This window comes from Mus pahari, chromosome 10 (assembly GCF_900095145.1).
Source record: "Mus pahari chromosome 10, PAHARI_EIJ_v1.1, whole genome shotgun sequence".
Taxonomy (NCBI): Eukaryota; Metazoa; Chordata; class Mammalia; order Rodentia; family Muridae; genus Mus; species Mus pahari.
In genome coordinates this window covers 17,472,363-17,480,440 of record NC_034599.1, presented here as the reverse complement: position 1 = coordinate 17,480,440, position 8,078 = coordinate 17,472,363, and positions in this window count along the sequence as shown.

The window sequence follows — 8,078 nt, the reverse complement described above, 5'->3', positions numbered from 1 at the left end:
GAGGGTAGGTGTATACACACACACACACACACACACACACAGAGAGAGAGAGAGAGAGAGAGAGAGAGAGAGAGAGAGAGAGAGAGAGAGAGAGAGGTCTTCATCTGATGTCTCAATGGTGCCATGTGGCTTTGAGCTAAGGTGTGAGCTCCCCCATCCCTCCTACCCCCCATCCCCCATCCCCTAACTGCCCCCCTCCCTGTGTGCCTCTCCCTGAACTGCATAGCTGGCACCGATGAGGTAGGTATGGTGAGAGGGCTCAGTGTGTAAAAGTGCTTGTTGGCAAAGATGAGGGAAGGACAGATAGAATGGGCCTCCGAGTCCTGTACACACACACACCTACACATGCTGTACATACAGTGACGAAGTTAAGCAAATGGGTGCAGACGGAGCTGGGGGAAGGAGACTGGACCTGAAATCCCAGCACTGGGAAGGCAGAAGGTAGAGGACCATGAACTCCAGGCCAACGTCAGCCTCAGAGCCAGAGCTACATTCTTAACCTTTGTTTTGTTTTGTTGTTTTTTTTTTTTTTTTTTGAAGCCAGGTCTCATATAGCAAAGGCTGGCCTTGAACTCAGATCCTCCTGTCTCTGTTCCATACACCCACCTCAGTTGCCACTGAGATTATAGGCAACTACCATCATGCCTGGCTGCAAATGTGGTTTTTCCCAAGCACACAGGAGAGTGAAATGGGAGGGCCAGTTGGATCCAGAACTCCCAGGTCAGCCTGGCAGCGTAGCAAGATCCTGCTGAAAATGAACAGCTGGCTTGGTGTTGCATGCCTTTAATTCTATCCATGAGAAGATAGAGACAGGCTTATCTCTGTGAGCTCTGGACCATGGTCTACACATCAAGGTTCAGGCCAGCTCGTGTGACATGATGAGTCCCTGTCTCCAAAACCGAATGAATGTATCAGTCAATCAGTTACCGTCAGAAGGAAGGACATAGCCAGTCTTCCAAGTTCCTGTCTGTGACCATCTCCCCTCAGGCAGAGCCCGCCCCTCCATTGTCCTCACTTCCCTGTTCTGTTTGCTTGTTTGAGACAAGGACTCATAAAGTTTGTGTGCTCAGACTTGCTATATAGCAGAAATGACCTTGGCTCCCCTACTTCAGTCACTGAGGGCTGGAGTTAGAGGCTTTCCACAGAACACTGGTTTCTGTGGTGCTGAGGCTAGAACCCGGGGCCTCACGGATGCTAGGCAAGCACTGGACCAACAAGGGTGCATTTCTAGCCCAATTTTTTTTTTTTTTTTTTTTTTTTTTTTTTTTTTTTAAATGCAATTTTTTTTTTTTTTTTTTGGCTTTTCGAGACAGGGTTTCTCTGTATAGCCCTGGCTGTCCTGGAACTCACTTTGTAGACCAGGCTGGCCTCGAACTCAGAAATCCGTCTGCCTCTGCCTCCCGAGTGCTGGGATTAAAGGCGTGCGCCACCACGCCCGGCTGTTAAATGCAATTTTTAATTATGTGTATGTGTGTGTGCCTGCTCATCTATATGTGCACTGCGTACTTGAAGGTTCCGACAATGGCCAGAAGAGGGCGCTGAGTCCCCCCAGGGCTGGAATCACAAGCAGTTGCCAGCCACCAAGTAGTTCAGTAAGTAACCAAGGGTGAGCTCGAATTCCTGATTGTCCTCCCTCCATCTCACGAGGGCCAGAACAACAGATACACCAGCACAGAAGGCTCCAAGTTATAGGGAGAATTAAACTGAGGGCTTTGAGACTCTAAGCATATAAGTTACCACAGAGCACTGGCTTTCTCTTGTACCGAGGGTGGAATCCAGACATTTTGAACACCCTTTCGAAGGCCCTACCACTAAGCTACAGCCAGGAGCACTCTGTTTTCCGTCTTCTCCTTCGCTACCCACCCTCAGCATCGCATTCTTCACAGGTATGGAACCCCGCAAACACGGCCCTATTCAAGGCCCCTCTGCTTCACCACAGCTCTGCACAGGTTTATCTCACAACATTAACTTTCAACCATTTCAATATGGAGCTGGGAATAGTCACACATTCAAAGATCCAAAACTTATAGGAAAGTGCAGCAGGGCTTGGTGGTACAAAACATATAATCCCAGCGTACAGGAAGTCAAGGCTCAATGGTCAAAAGTTCAAGGTTATCCTCTGAAACAGTAAGTTTGAGGTCAGCCTGGGCTACATGGCACCCTGTCTTAGAATATATATGTGAGTCGGGAGTGGTAGCACGTGACTTTAACCCCAGTACTCTCGGGATGTACAGGCAGGAGGATTTCTGTGAGTTTGAGGTAAGCCTGATCTATACAGCAAGCTCCAGGACAGCCAGGGCTACACGGAGAGCCCCTGTGTCAAAAACACCAAAAAGTGAAAATAAGAAAAATCTATGGCCGGGGATACAGCACATTTGTTAGGTATGCCCAAAGTCCTAGGTTCCATTGCAGAACTAGATAAAACCAGCTGGCTGGGTGGGTGTGCATGTCTGTCGTCCTAGGGGAAACAACAACCAAGGGACCAGCTAGGTACAAGTGCCTGCTCCTGGGCTGGAGAGATGGCTCAGTGGTTAAGAGCACTGGCTGCTCTTCCAGAGGACTCAGGTTCAATACCCAGCACCTGCATGGCAGCTCCCAACTTATTGTAACTCTAGTCCTAGGGGATCAACACTCTCTTCTGGCCTCCACAGGCACCTGGCATGGGCATGGTACACAGAAATACACACAGATGGGAGCTGGAGAGACCGCTCAGCGGTTAAGAGCACTGACTGCTCTTCCAGAGGTCCTGAGTTCAATTCCCAGCGACCACATGGTGGCTCACAACCATCTGTAATGGGATCCAATGCTCTCTTCTGGTGTGTCTGAAGACAGCTACAGTGTACTCATATACATAAACTAAATAAAATCTTTTTAAAAAATACATATAGGCAAAATATCCATGTGCATAAAATAAACATATAAAAATTTGTAAAAACTGCTTGTCACACAGCCTGGTGACCTGAGTCATGGCCCACAAGGTGGAAGGAAAGAACTGAGTCCTGCAAATGTCCTGTGACCTCCACACTCTGTGACACATGCACGCCCCCTCCACACAAATAAATATGATAAAAATTAAGGCAAAGTAAATATTAAAATAAAATAGAAAATTAAGAAGTGGACTGTGTTCCCCTCTCCAAGTCTACCCTTTCCTTCCTCTATCCTGACAGGACACTTCCCTTCCTGTTCTTTCTCCTTCTGTCTTCCTCTGTCCCTCCCTTTCTCCCTCCCTCTCTTCCCCCATAGAAAGAGGGTCTCATTGTCTGCCACACAGCCTCAGCTGGGCCTCCAACACCACCCTCCTACCCCAACCTCACAAGCTTTGACTACAAGTGTGTGTCACTCTGCCCAGTTTCTTTTGTACCTTTTCTTACAAAACCAAAGCAAACCAGAACATGTTTTTTTTTCTCACCCACTGAACCACACCTTGTTTTTAAACAAACTTCCTTTTCTTTAAAGCCCACTTTTTTTTTTGACATGTAATTCACACACTTAATTCAAACCCATTAAACATATGGTTTTACAAGGGTGAGCACGCATGCTTGCGTGTGTATGTGCATGCACAATTATAAGCATGCATGCCTGTATGTGCGTGCGTGTGTACATCAAGCCAGAGCCTTGAGAACAGTAAGTACCCAAGGTACCCTAGTCACACCCCTAGCCAGCTGGCCTAAGCTGCTTTTTTTTTTAAAGATATCTGTATTTGCATGTGGTTCTCGGTCCCTGTCACCCTTTAATTTTTTGTTGCCTCCCAAGACCTCAGATCATAGGTCTGTGCCAGCTACACCCAGTTTATGAGGTACTGGGGATCAGATTAAACCCAGGACTTCATGCAAGTCCTACACCAGCCTCTCTGATAAGTTTTGGCAAAGTCATACACCCACCACATGTGACATTGTGGGGAGCTACAGATCAGCAAGAGAGCCCTAGCCTGGGATCCCCTGGTGAGGGGTTTGGGGTGTGGCTCAGTGGCAGAGCTCCTGCCTTGAATCCCCCAGTAAGGGCTGGGGATGTGGTCCATGCTGCCTAGCATCTGTGAGTTCCTGGGTTCCATCCCTAATCCCAAACACACAGACTTTTCATCTGCCAAAAAAGTTCCCTTCGCCATTTAATGGTTGTACATTATAGGATTTATATCTGCAGATCTGTGCCAGCAGCTGGTGGGAGAGCTCTGGAGATCTTCCTTTTAGTACGGAGACAGGGACCTGATCCTGAACTTCTAACCCTCCATCTATCAAGGATCGCTTGGGCGGCTCGCAGTTCATGTTGCAATCTGCCTGCAGACAGAACTGCAATGGCTGTCCTGTGCACTCACATCCTATGTTCAGACTTGCTTCTGGATAAACTAGATTTGCTCCTGGGAGAACCACTGTCATTGTAGCTTCTGGCATTGGGGATGAGCTCCAGAGCCTCACCCAATGTGGGCAAGCGCTCTGCCCATAAATGACCCTCCCTGCTCCACCCGGAATGAATACAGAGCCTGCTGGTGGTGCACACCTTCAATGTCAGCACTCAAGACAGAGGCAGGTGGATCGCTGTGAGTTCAAGGCTAGCCTGTTCTACATAGTGCGTTTCAGGGCTATAGTGAAGTTTCTCAAGAAGAAAGAAAAAGAATAAGAGAGGGAGACAGAGACAGAGGTAGAAAGGAAAGAGAAAAAACACAAAAAGCTAGCTGGTCTGACAGCTACGGGAGCCCAGTTCCTCTCTATGGGGAATTGAGTAACATTTACCCGCAGACATATTTGCCTAACCCATTGGGGTGAGGAAAGTCACACAAACCACTCTCTTGAGAGCTTCAGCTGTCACACCAGGAGTGACAGAACGGGGTGCTGGGTTGTCTGCTGCCTGGCTAAGTCAAGTGGCAACCGACAGCACTTCATTGATGTTTTGTCCACAGAGAGGCGCACGGCAGATGAGCTACCCTGTGCTTCCCTGTGGGGAACTGTTGAACCTCAGACACAAGTTACTGTATGGTTAAGAAAAGGGATCATGGGGCTGGGGCGATGGCTCAGGGGGTAAAGGTAATTGCAGTCAAGCCTGACGACCCAGATTCCATGCCTGGAACAAACTGGGTGGAGAGGGATCTAACTGACAAATTGTATTCTGACCTTCACTTACATACAACTTCTATCCCTACTAATAAAATTAATATTTTGAGGGTTTGTTAGGTCATTTGTTTCTTTGTTTAAAAAACAAACAAACACAGTTTTTGCCTTTGTCTGCCTCCACAGCTCCATCTGACTAGACTTTTTCTGATTCCCTGAAGGCACCCAACCCCACACAGCTGCCGGCAGCCTCCTTTCCTGACCCTGCCTGCCTCCCTGAACCTAAGATAAAAAGCTTATCTTTCCTTCACCTTCCTCCCTGGCAGCTGCTGAGAGGCGCTTTCGTACAGCTTGCTTGCCGCATTATTATTCTCTCAGACTCTATAAACTGTTCCTTGAGCTGAGATGGATGGATGGACGGATGGATGGAAGGACAGACAGATGGACGGACAGACAGGCAGATCCTTCTTTGTTCAAGACAGGCTTTCTCTATTTCTCTATATAGCCTAGCTGTCCTGGAACTAGCTCTGTAGAGCGGCCTGGCCTCCTGAGTGCTGGGACTACAGGCCGTGGCAGCACTGCCTGACATGGCAGGTTGTAGTGTGATAGCTCTTGTCTGTAATTCTAGCACTTGCGAGGCTTATGTAGGAAGATCACTATGAGTCTGAGGACAGCCTGGGCTACAAAAGGAATTCCAGGCTAGCCTGGGCTGCAGTGGATCCTTGCATCAATGTCACATTAAGGAGTCAGTAGAAAGAAACTAGTCTTGATTATTTTGACCAAGGATAAGCTCAAATTTGAATTCTCCATGTTTCTCTCTGTGTCATCCACGTGTCTGTAGTCTGGCTACTGGCTGGTCGGTAGCCTGCCTGCTGTGTGTGTCGGATCTGTCCCTGTTGTCTGTGCCTGTGTGTCTCTTGTGTCTGCCCCAAACAAGGGTCTCTGTTCTGCATTTATTGAACAGCATAGAAGACATGGCACGGGAAAGGAAGCAGGGATTCTTTCTTTTTTTTTTTTCCAAAGATTTATTTATTTATTATATGTAAGTACACTGTAGCTGTCTTCAGACACTCCAGAAGAGGGCGTCAGATCTTGTTACGGATGGTTATGAGCCACCATGTGGTTGCTGGGATCTGAACTCCGGACCTTCGGAAGAGCAGTCAGGTGCTCTTACCCACTGAGCCATCTCACCAGCCTTTATTTATTTTTTTATTTTTTTATTTTTTTTAGATTTTTCGAGACAGGGTTTCTCTGTGTAGCCCTGGCTGTCCTGGAACTCACTTTGTAGACCAGGCTGGCCTCGAACTCAGAAATCCGCCTGCCTCTGCCTCCCGAGTGCTCGGATTAATGGCGTGCGCCACCACGTCCGGCTGGAAGCAGGGATTCTTTAAGGAAATTGCTTGCAGAGTTTGCAAGCGAAGTTGCTTTACTAGCTTCAGTTACCTAGCGGAGCACTAAACACCACACTGATGTTACCAGTCTGTGTCCTCAAGTGGCTTCCAACAGTTACAGGATATTTGTTTTGTTTAAGATTGCTTTCAACTCATTGGCTGCTTTCAGTAAATAATTACCACACGACACACACATATCACACATACATACACACTACCACACATACACTACACATACACTCACAGCACACACACACTTACACCACGCACATACCATACCACTCACATACCATACCACTCACACACACACACACACACACACACACACACACACACACACACACACACACACACACTGAGTTAATGTAAAAAAATAAAAAAAAGTTAAAGGGCAGAGTGGCATGTCTGTAACCAGCCTAGGTTATATGACACCCTGTCCTTAAGAAGAAATCACTTCTGACCCTGACCCTTGAGGCAAAGGCTAGACTCATCCTTGTTTCTCGTAGGACATTACAGAGGCCCAGACAGGTCTCAGCATCATGTCTGTCCTGGTTTGCTCTCTTCTGTGGTGATAAACCACTCTGACCAAGAACAACATGAGGAGAAAAGGGTTTGTTTGGCTTGTACTCCCAGATGTCAGTCCATCACTGAGGGAAGTCAGCAGAGGAACTCAAGGAAGGAACTGAGGCAGAAGCTGTTAAACAGTGCTGCACGTGGCTTGCTCTCCATGGCGCTGTCATCCACCTAGGACCATCTGCCCAGGGGTGGCATCACCCACAGTAGGCCGGGTCCTCCCACATCGATCACGAAAAAGTGTCCCATGGGCTTGCCTACTGGCTAGTCTGATGGAGGCATTTCTTAATTGAGGTTCCCTGTACCTAGATGACCCTAGTTGTGTGTCAAGTTGAAAAAAACAAACAAACGAACAAACAAAAAAACCCACCTACCCAACACAGGTTGCCAACTATCTGTGACTACAGCTCGGCCCTCCTCAACTATCTTGGAAATTCACAGCCACCAAGCCTCTTCCCACTGATTCAGAGGCTCCTGGCAGTCGGAGCTCTGAATCAGCAGTCAGCTTCGCCCAGTGTCCCTGTTCCCAGGGTCTAGAAAGGAGAAGTGACAAAGTAAATGTCACATGCAGAATGCAAACCAGGTTCCCTATCCCGCTAAGCACCAAATGCTACAACGATTTCTCAGAGACACGGAGAGGGACACTGGAGGCTGTGCCATGCTCTCAGATGGACTTCTGTCCAGCTGAGATGACAGTAGCTACCACTTGCTGGTTTTGAGATCAATGTTGTTTGTTCCCTGCACTTGAAGTGAAACCCAGGGCCCTGTGCATGCTTAGCAAGCACTGGACCATGCAATCCACAGTCCCTGGGTGCTTTTTCTTAGATATAGTCTCACCATGTAAACCAGCCTGGCCTCAAACTCACAGAGCTCTGCCTGCTTCTGCTTCCTTGGTGCTGTGCTACCACACCCAAGTTATAATTACTGGTGTGTGTGTGTGCGTGTGTGCACATACACCATGACACACACATGGAAGCCAGAGAACTACTTGGAGGGACTGGATTTTCTTCTTCCACTCTGGGTATTGAACTCGAGTCACCTAGCTTGCAGAGCAATCATGGTTACCTTGTGA